This window comes from Balaenoptera physalus, assembly GCF_965194825.1.
Source record: "Balaenoptera physalus genome assembly, chromosome: 14".
In the NCBI taxonomy this organism is placed as follows: domain Eukaryota; kingdom Metazoa; phylum Chordata; class Mammalia; order Artiodactyla; family Balaenopteridae; genus Balaenoptera; species Balaenoptera physalus.
Genome location: NC_138893.1, coordinates 77797504 through 77814695, shown reverse-complemented (window position 1 = coordinate 77814695; position 17192 = coordinate 77797504). Strand labels below are relative to the sequence as shown.

Sequence of the window (17192 nt, the reverse complement as noted above, 5' to 3'; positions counted from 1 at the left end):
CTTAGGGATCTTCTAAAAGCACAAATGTAATAATGTTACTACTCTGCCTAAAACCTTTCAGAGACGGCTTAGGGCCTGAGGAATACCAGGCATATACTGTAAGACTTTGCTGGAATTATGTTGGTCCTGCACCACCACCTCTTTGGCATAGGTGTTGCTCTACAGACCACAGGGATGGGAATATTGACCTACACTTGGTTCAGTTACGGAAACCTCTCTCCCTTGCCACAGTGATTGGTCCAAGACTGGGCACATGACTAGAGCTGGGCCAATTAGAGGCCTCCCTTGGGATCTGTTCAAACAAACCTAGAGTGTAGTTATTCGGAGTCACAACTCCAACATGGGGCAAACTCTGAGCACTAGGAGAGGCAGAGGGAGGGGCTCTTGGACTGGGCAGCCCGCAGGATCAGCCCCCCGTGTTCAGAGTCAATCTGGTTTCCAGTTCTTCTTTTGATTCTGTGTGTGACCTGAGTATCCTTCCAGTAATCTTCCCTCCTTTGGCCTAAGCTAATTTGAGTAGGTTTTTCTCACTTCCAACCAAAACATCCTGACTAAAGTGAAGATCCTTGGTTGTCTGGTGGTTCTCAGAAAACAAATAGATTTCCTTCCAGCTCATGTTTTATAAACATTATTTCATTTGATTCTTACTATAAACTTGTGAGGTGGGTTTTATTATTATCTTGACTTTACAGATAAGAAGAGTAGGGCTCAGAGATGTAAAGTATTTTGCTCAAGATCCAGAGGCTGAGAATTAGGAGCACTTGGACACCAAGTTCCTCTTCTATTCAAGCTGCTTCCCCTCATCGCCCCGCTGCCCCCCAGCTTGTACACACAAACACACACACACACAGAGGGGCTACAGAGCGGAGCCCAGGGAGAGTAAAAGCAGCACTAGGACAGGGACCAGACTGGGACAGGGCGGTAAGCAGGAAGTCAGAGGATGATAAAGGCCAAGCTCCTCCATTTAAAATTTATAGCCAACTCCATGTCCAGGAGAAGAAGAAACTCTCAGCTTCTTTCTTTTACCCCTCCTTGTAATGTTTTTTGTTCCCATAATCTATACGTCAGGCTTGCAGTCTGTGCAATAATTCAGTTATATTCTTGGCAATTACAGTTCTAGGGGCTAGCCCGGAAACTAAGTCATTGTTTACAATACAGCCCTTTTATGAGTTGGGACTGTCCATATCTCAATTCTTTTATTTTGTTTTTTGGTTACGTTGTACTTTTTTTTTTCTTCCAGTTTTATTGAGATGTAACTGACATACAGCACTGTGTAAGTTCAAGGTATATGGCAAAATGATATGACTTACATACATCATGAAATGATTACCACAATAAGTTTAGTGAACATCCATCAACTCATATAGATACAAAATAAAAGAAAAATAAAAAAGTTTTTTTCCTTGTGATGAGAACTCTTAGGAATTACTTTCTGAACAACTTTTATATGTAACATACAGCAGTGTTAATTAATCATGTTGTACATGACATCCCTAGTACTTCTTTATTTCACAACTGGAATTTTGTACCTTTTGACCACCTTCATCCAATTCCCCTTCTCCCCACCCCCCCACCTCCGGTAACCACAAATCTGATCTCTTTTTCTATGAGTTTGTTTGCTTTTTGAAGTATATAATAGACCTACAACACTATGGCAGTTCCTGGTGCACAACATAGTGACCTGATATTTCTATACATTTCAAAATGATCACCACTGCAATTCTTTTTACTTTTTAAGAAAGGAAGAGAAAATGGGCCTGCCCTGCTTTGAGTGTCCCTGATGCTTTCTGAAGCCACCCCGTATTATTGTAAAAATGGGTCAGGTAAAGCTTGGTGGGTCTCAAAGGGCAGCTGGAAATGGCAGGCGAGTGTCATAAGTAACTGTCAGTGAGGCCTGGTGGGGGAGGGGTGGAGGCCTTGCCGGTTTTGTGGGCACTTCCCTCACCCTCTTCATGCCCTGCAGCAGTGTGGCCAACTGCTCCAGAAAGCAGCTGTCTCCCTGAGGCTGCTCAGGCTGGCGGGACCTCCAACATCATCGGGTCCATGATTCACAAAGCTGGCCTTACTCTCTCCTTGCTCTAGGCTCATGACCTCCTTCACATCCAGGGTTAAGCAGAAATCATCAGGCGTGGATGATCATCTTTCCAATCGCAACCTTCACTGGAACATCTTCTCTGCCTCCACACCCCCCTTTTTAATAATGGTGGAGTCAGCCCTCTACCTGAGGTGTCCTCACCATTCATGCCCACACAACATCTCCTTCCACCTTTTCTTCAGAATCATCACTCCTGCCGTCTCTCCTGCATCATTCCTATCAGTCTTCAAACCTGCTCTAGTAACTTCCATATTTTGACAAAACCCTTTGTATCCTAACAAAAGTAAAAACTGGATATGGCTATGAGCACTGGAAAACAGAGGATTAAACAAGACAGAAATTTCTTTTTCTCAAATACAAAATCAAGAGGTAGTAGCCCAGAGCAGGTACGGTGGCTCCCTAAACATTAGGAACCCAGATTTATTCTAACTTGTTGCACTAACATCCTCAACACATGGCTACCGCTTCAAAGTTGAACAGGCTGGCTGCAGCTCTATTTACATATTCCAGTGAGCACGAGAGAGCAATGGCTGAGATAAGCACACCACTTCCCTTTAAAGCTACTTCTCACAAGTTGCACATGGACACCTCCACTTTCTTCCTGTTGGCTGGAACTGAGTCATGTGACCACACGGAACCATGAGGGAGTCCTAGAAACTTGCTTTTATTCAGGGAAGCCATGTGCCCAGCTAGAACTGGAAAGTCTATAATAAAGGAAATGGGGGAGAATGGCTATTAGGGTCATCTAGCATTCTCTGTCAAAGCCTCCTATGATTCCACATCCCTTTCTAGACCTCTCCCTGTTCTGTGTTCCCTGTTGGACAAGCTGTCCAAACACAATAGCTCTACCATGGTCTGGCTGCCACCCCACTACTCCTGGAACACTGTCCTTATCGTGTGCACCAATGACATTCATGTGGCCAGAGTCAAAGGATCTTTCCCTTTCGTCATCTTATCTGAGCTGTAAGTAGCATCTAGCACAGCTGACCACTCTTTTCTGGAAACACTGCTTTGTCAGTCTCTGGGACATAGCACTCTCCCGGTTCTCCTTTCACCTCCCCAGCCTCTTTTTCAGTCTTCTTTCCTGCTCTGGCTCCTCTGTCTGACTCCTCTGGGTCCCTCTTGAACCCTCTCCTCTTCTGCATCTACCTCCTCAACCTAGGTGACTCCCTCAGATCCCAAGGTGTTTACCATCATTAAAATGATGCCTCCCAAAGCCCCACCCCCGGCCCAGGCCTCTCTTCTGAGCACCTAGTGACTGGACAATTGAATTGGATCTCTGACAGGCATCTCAACTCAACATGACTAAAACAGAATTCTTTTTTTAAAAAAATTAATTAATTTTTGGCTGTGTTGGGTCTTCATTGCTGCGCGTGGGCTTCTCGTTGCGGTGGATTCTACTGTTGTGGAGCATGGGCTCTAGGTGCGTGGGCTTCAGTAGTTGTGGCATGCCGGCTCAGTAGTTGTGGCTCACGGGCTCTAGAGCGCAGGCTCAGGAGTTGTGGGACACGGGCTTAGTTGCTCCGAGGCATGTGGGATCTTCCCGGACTAGGGATTGAACCCCTGTCCCCTGCACTGGCAGGCAGATTCTTAACCACTGCGCCACCAGGCAAGCCCCTAAAACAGAATTCTTGATGTGCCTGCCTGAACTGTAGTCCCTTTCCTCCAGGCTACTCCACTCAATAAATGAGGCACACTGTTCACCCACTTACTCCAGCCAGAAACTTCAAAGTTATCTTTGGTTTCTCTATTCCCTGCCCCTACATCCATCCTATCAGTGTCCATGTCCAAAACAGCATCTTTCAACTGCTCACCTTAGTGTGGCCACCAATTTGGTCGAAACCACCATTAGTTTTGGCCGGGGCTGCCATAACAGTCTAATTATCTCCTTGCTTTTATTTGTGCCTGCCACCCACCCAATTTATTTTCACACGGCAGAAAATCAGAACACATTAGTCTTCTGCATAAAACCCCTCAATGGTTTAATAAAAAGTCTCCATTGCTAAACACAGTCTTGCATGGCCTGGTCCCTGCCCACTTCCCCACTTCATCCTTGTTCTTTTTCCCAGGCTTGCTACTCTAGCCACACTGTTTTGTTTTCAGTTCCTTCACACATTCACAGCTTACCTTTCTCAGGGCCTCGGCACAAACTGTTCTTGACTTGGAATGTCTCTGCTTGGCTTTTCCCAAAGCTATCTCCTCATTTTCTTGACTTCAATTTCACCATCATCTCCTCAAAGACATTTTCCCTGCTGGCTCCACCTAAAGTACAAACAGCTCTTGTTCTCTATCCCAGCCCTTTGTTTTTGTCCTAGCATTTACTTCAACCTGCAATAATGTGTCCTCCACCGAAAATCAGCCTTATGTAGCAAGAGGCTTCAGCTGTCATGTTTACTGCTGAATCCTCAGCATCAAAACAGGGCCTGGGCTTCCCTGGTGGTGCAGTGGTTGAGAATCCGCCTGCCAATGCAGGGGACACGGGTTCGAGCCCTGGTCTGGGAAGATCCCACATGCCACGGAGCAACTAGGCCCGTGAGCCACAACTGCTGAGCCTGCGCGTCTGGGGCCTGTGCTCCGCAACAAGAGAGGCCGCGATAGTGAGAGGCCCGCGCACCGGGATGAAGAATGGCCCCCGCTTGCCACAACTGGGGAAAGCCCTCGCACAGAAACGAAGACCCAACACAGCCATAAATAAATAAATAATTAAAAAAAACCAAAAAACAAAAACAGGGCCTGGCACAGATCAGGCGCTCAATCAAGCACCCACCATCTGCTCGAGGATGAATGGATGGACAGGTTCTCCAAGGAGGTCTCTGAGCTGCCTGGGGTGTCACAAGCAGACTGCATCCCCCTTAATAAGAAAAAACTGGGAATGGACTGAACAGTTCCTTTTCAAGATCTCCTCCTTACATTGGACTTAACCTGTTGGTTGCTTTTACTAGAATGTGGTGCAACTAGCCTCTTGGCCCAATTTTAACAGATCCGAGTTTCCTGCTTTCCCCAGAGCAAACCGCTTAGCCCTCCTCCACCTGAATGAGTTTAAGGCTCATTAAAAAATGAGGCGTGCCTGGGCCTCATTTTTCAGATAGGCGGATTGAGACTTCAGAGGTCAGCCTTTTTAACATCAGAGCCCAGCCAGCGATGTGAATACCTCTCTAACACAGGCTGTACCTTCAGTCCCCCCGCCCCCCGCAAGAATCCTCTCAGCCATCTTGTCAGGATGAAGGTGAGGGACAAATCTCGGCAGGCAGTCGAAAGAGAGCGTGGTATTTTTAGTACGAAGGCTACAAGCAGCCAGTCTTTACCGGCCGGTTTGCAAAGAAATAAATATTAATTTACTACCCCAGTCTTGAAGCCCACCCCCATCCCCAGTCTCCGAGGCCCGGCAGGAACGCCTTCCAGTACTTTCAATTCAGCCATTTTTCTAACCCTGCGCTCACCTCTCTACCCGGTCACCCCCGTAGCCCCGAGATGTGCACCCACAACTCGCGCTTCTCTCAGGCTGGGTTCCGGTGGGGTCAGTGACAAGGCCGACGTGGCGTCCACGTATTGCTCCGGCCCCCAAACGTTGGGTGCGGGTCCGGGCTCAGCCTGCCCCGCGCACCCAAGGGGCGAGCGCCGAGTAGGGCCGCCCCCGCCTGCGGCCCCGCCCAAAGCGGGACGAAGAGGCGGGCCGGGGACCGGGCCCCGCGGGTTCTGCCCAGGCGCGGGCTGGAAGGCCAGGCGGGGCGAGCGGTGGGGGCGGGGCGAGCGGTGGGGGCGGGGCGTGGAGGGCGGGGCCGCGCCGGGCGGCGCAGGGAAGTGGTGCCCCTTTCTCAGCCGCCGCCGGGCGCCGCGCCCCCGGCCCCGCCCCTCCGCGCCCCGCCCCCGCGCTCGGATGGCCTGAGTCGCGCCCTCCCGCCCAGCGCCGCCGAACTTGCTCTAACTTCCTTGGCCCAGCCCGGCCGCACCGCTGCAGTCGTCGTCGCCGCCGCCGCCGCCGCCGCCGCCGCGCCCGGGTGAGTAGAGCGCGGAGTCCCCGCTGGAGCGTCGGGCCCTGCCCCCCTCATTGTCTGAGGCCGATCCCCCTGAGCGCCCTCTGGGGACTAGGACTGCTCCCCATGTCCAGGATCGGTCCCTCCGGTTCCCTCGCCTCTGCCCCGGGGGCGGCCCGGCGGGCGGCACTGGCTTTGTCTGCCCAGATCGCCCGTGAGGGGCCGGAGGCCTTGGCCCGGACCCCGCTGAGCCGAACTCGGGCGCCGGGCGGAGTGAGAGCCGAAGCGGGCGACCCGGCTGGCGCTCGGGGTTCTGCCGCCCTCGCCCTGTCCGTGTCCCCGGACGGGTGCCTGCTGCGACCGGGCGGGAGTGGGAGCACTCGGAGAGGGAGGGGTCGGACCGCCGCGGTTCTGGGCTCTGCCCCTCTCCCCAGCCTCGAGGTTTGGGTTGGGCACTCCTTTCGGTTCCGTCACGGACCCTCGGCTGCCTGGAGCTCGGGCCAGGGGTGGAGGGTGGCGCGGACTGGGGAGGGCGGTCCCCTTCCCCGCCTCGAGTGTGCTCCAAGTCGCCCACCCCGGCCGTGTGTTCCACTCTGCCCTGCACGGGTTTGGGGCGGGCGGAGTTTGAGTAGGTGGTGATGCAGCTTCTCCGTGTTGGTCGTTTGGGGTTGTGCTTTGGAGCAAAGCCCGACTCCTGACCTAACTGGAGCTTCGGTCGAGTTGGGTCTGTGGCTGCGGAGTTGGCTCGTCCCGGGGCCACTGCTCCTGCGGGGAGGAGTGGTGGTGCCGCCAGTGGGTATGGGTGTGTGTGTGTGTGTGTGTGTGTGTGTGTGTGTGTGTGTGTGTATGGGGGGGGTGTGTGTCTGTGTAGGGACTTGGGTACCGGGACTGCTGGGACACGAATCCGGGAGGCCCGTAGAAGTTGGTCTCAGGCTAGAAGGGGTCGGTGCTGTGAGGAGTCGGGAAATGGTTGGCCGCCCCGTACTGCCCTGGCGGCTGGCTGCGGCGCTGTGTAGCAGCGCGCCGGGGTCTGGGGGCATCGAGTCGTCCTGGGCCATGAGTGCAGGGCATTGCATTGGAGCCTTTGCAGATGTGCTCTCTCCCATGGTCTGCTCTGTGGGAGTCCTCCTGTCTTCTGAGATGGGGGTTGCCTTGGGGCTGATAGGAGTGGGTGGAGCTGCCTGCCAAATCCTCAAAAGTAGCCTTCCCCCTTCCCCTTGACCTCAAAGTAGGGGAAGTTAGTGCCTGCAGAGTGCTCGGGTCACCCTTCCCTGTTGGTGAAGGGAAACCTGGGGCCTAGGCCATCAGAGCACCCCAGCACCCCTACATCCCCTCTACATTCAGTCAGCCCTGTGGAAGGCCAAAGCACCCTTGTTTCCAGGGATCCTCCTGGGCCCTGGCACCCTCAGAATGAAGCGCGTACTCCTCCATGATGGCCCCGTTTGCCCTTCTAGCTCCTCTCTCAGCTGTCTCCAAGCTTTGTCCCATCCTGAGGATCCATAATGTCTGGGGGTCAAGCCTTGGAAGCCCAGGCTACCAGACGGATTTCCCCTCCCCTCTTATTGCATCCCCACATCTCTGAACTCCACTGCTTGGACTACCAAACATGGTCTTCAGTTCATTCAACAAAGCATGGTTGAGAGTCTGTGGGGTGCCAGGAGCTGTTGCAAGCATTGTTCCAGGCTCACAGCTGGCTGTCAGCTCTGTGTGGTCTTAGAACCCAGGCTGGACATGTAGTAGATGCTCTGTAGCGTTTATTAATCTGAGCTTGATCTCTGCTTAGCAGCATTATTCAGGCAAACAGGAGTTCAAGCCCACTGGTGCATTTGGAGGTTTGTGGCTGCCTCTGGGAAGAAAGGGCATGGAAAGAAAGGGGCTGCAGAAGGGTTGGCTGCCCAGGGAAGTTCCCCCCCTTTACCAGCTGTGCAGCTGTGCAAATCTCTGAGGACAGGTGAGGGCGCCTCCCTTCCCGTGATTGGGAGTGGGAGGACAAAGCACGTGTTCTGTGTGGGAGAGGAGGGCGCCCTGCCCTGCAGGTCCTGGTGGTACTGAATTCCCAAGGAGGGGAGGGAGCAGGGAGTTCTGGAAGCTCTGGGTTGTGGAAACATTTCCTGAGGTCTCACTCTAGGTTACTGTGTGCTCAGGGATTTGACTTGTTACTTGTTTAACTTCAACTGAGATAGAATTCAGTTTGGCAATGCCTGTAAAGTGCCATTGTGCCGGTCCTGGGAAACCTTTGCTGGTTTTAAAATGTGTAGTAATAGTAAGTTTATTGAGACTTAATGATTGAGACTTACACCACATACTATCCTAGAAGCTTTACTCGTATTCATTCATTTAATCCGTGAAACGACACAGTATGGTAGATAATGTTAATGTCCCGTTTTACAGAGGATGAAACTGTGGCCTAGAGAGGTCACAGAGTAACTTGCTTAAGGTCTGAATGTGAACCGGGTTTCCTCATACCTAATTAGATAATGCCTTCCTCTCAGAAGTGATTAAGGTTGATTAATACACTGAACAAGCCTGGCCCACAGAGGAACTAGTAAGTTCTTCAGTGCAGGTGCCCTTATGTTCCCTGCTTCTGAAAGCATCTCAACTATCTGGGCACATAGCAGGTTGACTGGTGATGTAGCTTTTGTCTCCCTAAGGCCAGGGAATGGGAAGACCAGCACTGCCATGCACAGTGGGAGCGAGTCATTGCCTGTATCTGTCTAGATAGATCAGAGTTTGCTGTGGTAACAATCCTCAAATCTTGGAGGCTTAAAGCAACAAAGGATTATTTCTTACACCACATGCATCACATGTCTGCTTTATGTTGTTCTCACCATGGGACCCATGCTGATTAAGTGAAATGTTCCTGGTCACTTGGACAGAGGAACAGAGAACATGATGAATCTCACCCTGGCTCTTAAAGCTTCCACCAGAAGTGGCATTTCATGGCCGAAGCAGTCACATGGCCGTACTTCCCTGCAGGGTGGGGAGCGAAAGAGGACTGGAAACATTTGGTGAACAGCACTGATGCCTGCCACCTGCCTACCACTGTGCCGTCTCTGTGACTTCTTCCCAAGGTCTGGGTCCGAGTGTCGTATGTTTCTGTGTCACCATGAACATCGATCACGAATTAGTCAAAGAAATGTCATTTAGGTTAAAGATGAATTGAGGTGCCACATTTGAAGGACAGAGGTATGGTGAACAAAAATGCTTATTAGGGTAGTAAGAGGTGGTCTGCAGAAGCAGCTTGCTCCTCTGACCCTGGGCAAGTTATTTGAGTCCCTTGGGTCTTCTTTTGCTCATTCACTTTTTCATTCATTAGTTCATGAGCCCAAGGACTAGTGATGAGTCCCAGGCCAGGGATTCTTACTAAGCACTTGTTTAGCTCCTAGCCTGGTGCTAGGGGCTGTAAACTGGGTTCCAGGATTCCTGTTTCCTGCTGCTGGGTCCTGGTCGCCTTTAAGGAGGGATATTATTGCCTGTGGGAAGCAAAGCAGGCTTCTGCTCCTCCTCTCTGCCCTGGCACACGAGCCCTTGGACTTCTTGGACTTCCTCATGCTCTATCTGTATGTGGCGAGTAGGGACAGCCACCTTTCTTGGAAGCAGGAGCATGTAGAAGCACCCTTCTAGGCCTTGCCCTTCCCCTTCCACCTGTGAGACTCTGGGTCTGAGCTTGCAGGCCTAGGGGTATGGAAAGGTAAGGTGGTGAGATTACTAAAGGATGGAGCCACATGGAGGACAGGCTTGACTATGGGGCTGGGGTGGTTCTCTGTCCTGCGAAGTGGGTTAGAACCCCTTTGTTAATTGCATTTTCCCACCCGGGCCACCCTTGCAGGGTGTCAAAGAGCTGGCTACCCTGTGGACCTCGCTTTTGTGGTTTGTCACCGGCTTTGTCCCTGGTGACTTTCCAGCAGGGTCAAGAAACACTGGTGGAGGCGGTGAGACTTCAGGTTCTTCTGCTTGTGGTAACGTACTGTCCTTAGGCATGTCTCCTCCTTTTTCAGGGCTTCGGTTTTCTCTCCTACCTGGAATAGAGGGAGAGAGGTAACGGTGGTCTACAGCAGTGGCCCCATTCTTGGCTGGTCATCAGAGTCCTCAGGGGACTGTGTAGACCTGTGCTTTGAAAATCTTTGGTCTAAGTGAATGCCAGCGTTCTTGGTTTGTCTTATCTTCATTATAGCAGTGAGGTATCCATAATGTCTCAACATCTGTTTTCTCCCTTAACGGCATGTTTTTTTTTTTGGCTCAGACAGGGCAAGTGGCTGTGTTGGACCAGCAAAGGGCCTGGCTAGTAGGAAATGTTTAGTGCCAATTAAACCTAACGATGAGTAATGTTGTCCAGCACCTAGAGTGGACAGTGGTGAGGCCAGCTTTAGAGTTGTATCTACTTTCTAGCTGAATGACCTAGACAAGTCTTTGATTTTTTTTTTTTTTCTTTCTTTCTTTCTTTCTTGGATTTGGTTTTCTCATCTGTGAAGTGAGAAGAATCTGCCCTTCCTGTCCCTCGTGGGGTTACTGTGAAGCATACACTGTTCAGGTTTGAGAAGCAGTGTGTGCAGCCCCTGAGTTAGGGTGATACCCTGGTTTAGGACTGCTGCCATCACGCTGACGGCTCTCAGCAAAGTGCTCACCAGCCGAGGATTCTGGGAAGCCCACTTCCTCCATTCTTGGGCCTGCTGGGGTTGGGCGGGGCTGGGCCTGGCTGGGCGTTGCTGTGGTTTTCCCTCAAGAGGCCGCAGGCTGGTAATCTGAGAGTAAGTGGGCCTGGGCAGGCTTCTGGAGGTCTGTTCTGTCTCGCACGCCCAGTAGCCAAGGAGAAGTTCCTGGAGCCCTGATGTCCATCAGCTGGATAGCAGGAGGGACCAGCTCCTCCCTTCTTGGGCTCTGTCAGCCTGTGCTGCGTGGCTGCGAGCCGTGGCGGGGCCATTGGGATCCTGGGTCAGAGGTACACTCCTGGTGCTGCCTCAGACTCTGCGTGTGTCCTGGAATTTGGGAGAGCTGAGGCTGGGCTTTCCTGCACGGGTAAGGTTTGGGGAGGGGTCAGGACGTGGGGCTGGGCAGAGGTTGACCCTGAGGAGAGGTTCGATGAACCCCCTGTCTGTGTTTTCCCCGTTTACCTGTACTAGCTGTTGGGGCCTGTGCCAGTCTATTCTGCAGGGCCCAGGAAGCATTAAAAAAAAAAAAAAGCGGCTTTGAGGAATTTGTGGTCCTGATACTCCGGAGAGGGGCCCTCACAGCAGCTGGAATTAAATGAGTGTCCCCTGTATCTCTTTCATCCACACCCTGAAGTCTGAGTGGTGAGCCTGGGAGGGTCGAGGGCAGCAGCGTATCCCAGGACACACGGTTCCAAGGCAGGGTCTGTGCCGATGCATCAGAAGCCCATCAGGGCACCATGGGGTACCCGGGCTTGTTGGAAAGTGGCAGGTGGAAATAAGGGATATGGCCGCCCCAGCTTCAGATTTGGCCTCCCAGGGATGGGCGACTGGGCCCTACACACCCACTGCAGCAGTTCAGGCCATGTGTGACTCTCAGCTTTTGGAGTGTTTTGATCCCCAGTCTGGGGTGCCCACTCAGCTTGCTCAGGTCCCTGCTCTTTCCAGGCTTCTGGCTGCTGCCACCAGCTGCTCCAAGGAAAGGCCCTGGTTGCCCACTGAGTGACCATGGCCACGAAGAGACCCTGTTTCCTCTCCAGATGACCTCCCTAATGTCCGACCACCCTGCAGCTTGGCTGTCTGGTTTCAGCCCTTCACCCCTGGGCCAGACAGACAGGGTCTGACCGCCAGGGCTTGGTCGGGGAGGCCAGCCCCAATCCCAGTGGCTCTTACACTCTGGGTGAGGGGTCCAGGAAGACTTGGAGCTCCATATTGTTTAAAAAAAATTATTCTGACACTCGTGAAGGCAGTCAGGCACACTTTATTCAGGAGTGTCGTGATAGGTGTAAGGACTACAACAATGGCGAATGGGGTTTTGCAGTAGGGGAGAGAGACTGGCCTCAACCCCAGATGTTACAAGGAAAAGTGGGAATTTATAGCCGGGAGCAGAGGTGGGTGGGTGGATGGATGGTAAATTTATAGGCGGGTAGGGTAATTCTTTGCTAACTGAGCTGACAGTTCTTGCTGAAGGCAGGCTAGGGTGATCAGGTGTCACGTGGCAGATGCTACACGGGGAGGTTGCGGAATTTGGTCACATGTGGAAGGTGATCAGGTATGGAGGGTGGGAGGAGATCCTGGCTAAACTGCCTTAGCGGGATTCCTGCTAAAACTGGACTCTACAAGGACAGAGACAGAAGCCCGGGTTTGGGCCTCATGGGGCAGAGGGCTCAGAGGATCCTGACTAGTTTGGTCAAAAAGAGACTGTCAGTGTACGAGGCACTAGCCTGAGCTCATCACCACTCACGCTTGTCACTCAGGAGTGGTGCCCCTCTTTGTGGGCGTCACTCCCTTGTTTCCAGAAACCCTAGTCCTTTTCTTTACAGCATCTACTGGCTCCTTGGCCCCTGGCTCCTTCACTCTTGGCCCCTGGACCGCCCTCTGCATCCAAGAAACAGCATGGACCCGTGGCCTTGGTTCCCTGTGCCCCCCACCCCCATCCCCCCGCCCCCAGGCCAATGCTGGCTGCCCTTGTTGCCAGATCTGTTGGGAGCCAGATAACAGCCATTTGACTCTGGACAACCCTCCCTACTTGACCCTCTTTCCTTGGCCTGTGTACCTTGTGTTTCCTGTTCTCTGCATCCTGGGCAAACCGGTCTGACAACTTTATGGATCTCCCTCTCCCACAGGCCTGGGACCCGACTGTCTAATCTGCCTGAGCTGGGCCAAGGGAGGCGCAGTAGGTGATCCCCTCCCTCCCCCCCACTGCCGCTCCAGGGGCCTTCTGGCCTGATCCCCCGCTGCTTCCTTCCGCTGCCCAAGGCCTCCCGATCCTCCTGGTTTTCTCTGCCCCTCTTGTCTGTCTGGTCACACCCTGCACAGATGACCCTGTTGGGTGTGTCTGCTACTCCTGGGGGTGCTCCTGTCTCAACAGTCAGCTTGTTAGGAACCAGACCCCCCGCTGTTGTGAGAAAAAAAAGGGTGTGTGCAGAAAATCTGCTGGCTGCGGGTTCGGGCCTTCCCCCCTTCCCGAGGGCTGGCTTCCACCCCTGCAGGGGACAGTGGCTCTGTGCGGCCATCCTACCTCCACTGTCATCGTCTCCTGTTGTCCTAGCTGCTTCCTGTGAAATACAAGTAATGATATAAACGTGGACAAGGGGGCCTGTCAACAAAAGAGCCGGTGGTAGCCATGGGGTATTCATTCATTCCCGAGGGAGCAGGGAGGTGCGAGTGGTGTGTGCCCTGGTGGAGGGGTGGGATGGGCAGGCCTGTCCGGGGCCCCTCTGGACTAGGGAGTCCTGAAGCTCTCTCTGTGGGAAGACAGATGCGGGGAGGTGGGGCAAGTGCCAGCCGGGGGGGCTGCAGGATTCGGTGTGTTGAGGGTCAGTGCCTACCTGGGTGTAGGGCACTGCCCGCTCATGCAGAAAGGCGGTCAGAGAGGGGCCGGCCTTGGGCTGATGGAGGGTTGTAGGATTCTGCACCAGAGGTGCTGAGGGCCCACTGAGGGCCCAGGAACTTGTCTCCAGCAGCTGAGGTCTGAGGGCTCCAAGTGCCTGCGTGATTCTACTTGTTGTGGAGTCTCATTTGTGCTCCTTAATTTGGGGGCTACTTGTCAAACATTGAACACTCATCAGAAAGCCTCTAATAGGATAGGGGAGCCAAACCTAACATCTTCCCTCTTTCCAGCCACCTTTCTCTGTGGTCTGGGCGGTCTGCGAGTCATTAGGAGATCTTTGTGGTGGGCTGCAAGGTGGGGCAGGGAACTTCTGCTAGGTAGAGAGAGCTCCATCCAGGAACCACTCCCCGCCCGCCGAGTGGTCTCACCCAAATGGTCTGGCCAGTCCTGGTTCTAATAGGCATTGTGTCATACCCCTCAGAAGCAGGAGAGAGACTGGGATGGTTATTATATTGTTCCTTAGGGGGAAAATCACTTGGAGGAAATACATCAGTGCTTCTGAGTGCAGAGTATTTATTGACATGTCAGTTAAAGTAGGCTTTTAAACAACATGTACGTATTCCTTTAGTAAGGAACAAATGTGCAAACCCATCTCACAGCTCCATTTTGCAGCTTGCATTTCCTGAAAGGTACAGGGAGTTTAGTGGTTAAGGGGTTGGAGTTTAGAGCTTGGATTTTGGAGAAACTGTTTTTAGCCTGTTCTTGGAGTTGGGCCAGGCCTAGAAATCTGTTGAAATAGCTTTCTTCAGCTGCTAAAATTGGGATGAGTTTGTAACACTAGGACCTTGAGCCTCACTGATGACTGGGGAGGGCCCTGAGAAGGGTCCATGCTGAGGCCTGGGATGCCTGCGGCTCAGTGCCCCCAGAACCTGGGGGTCTTACAGTCTCATCGTGGACCGAGTGGACCTGGCTACAGATGGTCCTCTGTATGGAATAACTTAGGTTTCCTTTCTGCCTTGGTCAAAATCTGCTCTTGGTCTTCCTAGGAAGGCTTTCTATTTTGGGACTTGGGGAGGAGTTGTGAGCAGGGAACTCTCTGAGTTGGTAAGTCTGTCTTTATTCCAGAGCCTGGCACTCTCTTCCCCCTTTCCCCCCCTTCTTCTTGTTCTAGGGAGATGCCAGAGACTGCCTGCAGAGAGCTACAAGCCAAATTTTTTGTGCCATGAACTTTAGGAATTTTAAATGTCAATTTAGTTTTAACTTTTTTCTTTAAAAAAATACATGATGAAAGATACATAAAAATATATAGTGAAAATTAGTGTTTCCACCCCTGACCCCTTCAGTTCTGCTCCCCTGAGGCCCTGTCACCATCACCAGATGTTGGGTGTCTAGTGAAGCGTCTCTGGCCTCCTCTTGTTTATCGCCATGCCGTACACTACTTAGGGAGTTCTGATTTCTACCCTAAAGTTTATCTTGGGATTGTTCCATTTCAGCACACGCAGTTCAGGCCATTCTTTTGAACGGCGGCATGTTATTCCTCTGTGTGGTCAACCCTGATTCACTTTATCAGCCCCCCATGGATGGACATTGAGGTTGCTTTCAGTGTTTGGTTCCTATAAGCCAAGCTGCAGGAATGCCTCACATGTACACGCTCAGAGGTCTGTCGTAGAGATGGCTAGACGGGGAATCCAGGCATGGGGTGCTTGACCAGAAAAGAAACACGCTGTTTTGATTCCAAGAGGGAGCATGAACATTTCTGAGTTTTTCTTTTGGAGGGATCTTGTGTTTCTGCAGTCAGAGCCTAGAGCTGGAGGGACTGCAGTGCTGGTGCTAGTTCCCGCCGTAGTCTGTCTGTTTCAGCTCAGGTCAGCCTGCTTCCAGGGCACCTGGTGTTTGCAGCCCTTGGCTGTGCCCTGTGGGCCTGCCTGTGCACCCGAAAGTGTGATGTAAGAGTGTGAAGAGGCAGTCAGAGCTAGATAGGGTCTAGGGAGGTTCCGGGGAGGCGGGGAGTGGGGAGGCTTTTCGTACGTGGGCTTGAGCGGGGCTTGAGCGGCCCCAGGAGTTTGCAGGAATTGGGCCAGGTGTGAGGTCTGGCATCCTGGCTGAGAAACAAACAAGGATTTGGGAATCAGCTTTTAGAAGAGCAGATTCTCCCTGGGTTTCAGGGGTTAGTGTGAGGCCTCTTGTCCAGGCCCCACTGGACCTTCCGCAGCTCTGGGATTCCCCCATCTCCTGCCTGCCCAGAGGCTCTGCCTGGCTTTGTGCCGCTTCAGGCTGCTCTGGGCCTGACTTCCACCCTGTGATTTTAAAAGCCTGTGTAGAAGGCACTTGGTGTAAATAATAGATGGGTTTTTCTGTTTTGAGCAGGTGGCTTCCTTGCAGAGCAGAAGCAGGGGGTGAGGGCAGGTGAGGTTTTCTTCCTGGGATGGGTTGGGGCAGGGAGGCAGGGATGTGAGAGAGGGCTTACGTTGGAGCCATCTACTGGGATCCTTCTGGGAGTCCTGGGAGTGCTCTGGCTGTTTCCCCATCCTTGTGGCCACCGTGTACCCCAGAAAGGACCATAATCTTCCCTATCTGGCTCTGGCCACCCCATGCCTGCAAAGGGCAGGGCAGGAAGTGGGGAAATTTTAGGGCTGGCTGGCAGATAGCCCCCCCTAAAAAGAAAGGTGCCCGATATGACCCTGACCTGGTGAGTTTGAGGCCTGCGTCCCTGCCCTGTCTCTCCCACCATTGCCCTCACATGCCGCCCCTGTGAGAAGTCCACAGCTTCCCATGCCCACCGCTCGTTGTAAGGAGCTTGTTGTTGGAGCTTGGCAGCACAGAAGTTTCTGTTGTGGCCGGGTGGCAGCTAGGGCTGACCTGTGGGGCTGAGGAGGTGGCGCCTGGGAACTGACAGTGGAGCTATTCATGGGCTCTGCCCCGGTTTCCTGCTGCCTCCCATTGTGAATTATTTTGGGGGGAGGGGAGGAGGAGAGGGGGTGGCCAGTGCCTCTATTGTTGCTGGTAGCGGGAGCCCATTATGCTAATAGAAGTCCTTTAGTGAACAGATCTTAGCCACTCCAGGGCCCCACTCATGTTCTCTGATGTTGGGTGAGCTGCCTAGCCCAACCCTGCCCTCTCCCAGCGCTCCCCATCCCTGGAAATCTGGAGGGACCCTGCCCTTTGTGGGTACCTCTGTCAAGATTCCCCTTCCCCCCCTCAAGCCCCCTAGCTGTGCCTGGAACCCCCCTGGGGGAGAGCTCTGAGCAGCTGGGCAAGGAGCAGGGGTGCACAGTGCCTGTCTTGTCAGCCACCTGCCCGCCGCCTCTGGGAGTGGTGTCTGCCTGAGCTCTCCCGGCCCAGCTGCACCCTTGGGTGGGGGCCAGGCGTGTGCCTGGGTAGCTGTCAGCCTTGAGGCCCCCATTTTCCTTTGTACCTCAGCGCTCAGCCCGGCGTCCCCTGTGCCTCGCTGGAGCACTCAGCTCTAGAAAAGCCTGCTTGCCGGCAGGCTGGCCTGCAGCCTCCCCCCCCCCCCGCTGCCTGAGCCACGGCCATTTTCCTTTGTTCTGCCATCTCCGGGCTCTTGAATCTCAGGCAGGCGGCGGCAGGCTGGGCAGGCAGCAGGCATCGGGCGCACAGCACCAGCGGAAGCCCTCACGACATGA

At 53.2% G+C, this 17192-nt stretch overlaps 1 protein-coding gene and 1 long non-coding RNA gene across 4 annotated transcripts in view; one reads left to right on the top strand and one right to left on the bottom strand.

Annotated features, from left to right (window-relative positions):
• Nucleotides 1-1323: 1323 nt before the first annotated feature.
• On the bottom strand, nucleotides 1324-5803 carry LOC309643214. The gene is made up of 2 exons (XR_014253623.1): nucleotides 5536-5803; nucleotides 1324-2799 (listed from the first exon to the last, which is right to left on the bottom strand). It is a non-coding gene; the product is annotated as an uncharacterized lncRNA (long non-coding RNA).
• A 156-nt stretch (nucleotides 5804-5959) lies between these two features.
• The window catches only part of TSPAN14 (tetraspanin 14), a 55936-nt gene continuing 44703 nt past the window's right edge, over nucleotides 5960-17192 (top strand). The window contains exon 1 of one of the 3 annotated variants that reach the window (XM_082425740.1): nucleotides 5960-6093. The gene's annotated coding sequence lies outside the window, so the exon portion shown is untranslated. Of the gene's footprint in view, nucleotides 6094-10885; nucleotides 11086-17192 lie in introns of those variants that run through there. The other 2 variants (XM_082425738.1, XM_082425739.1) reach the window with 2 other exon arrangements.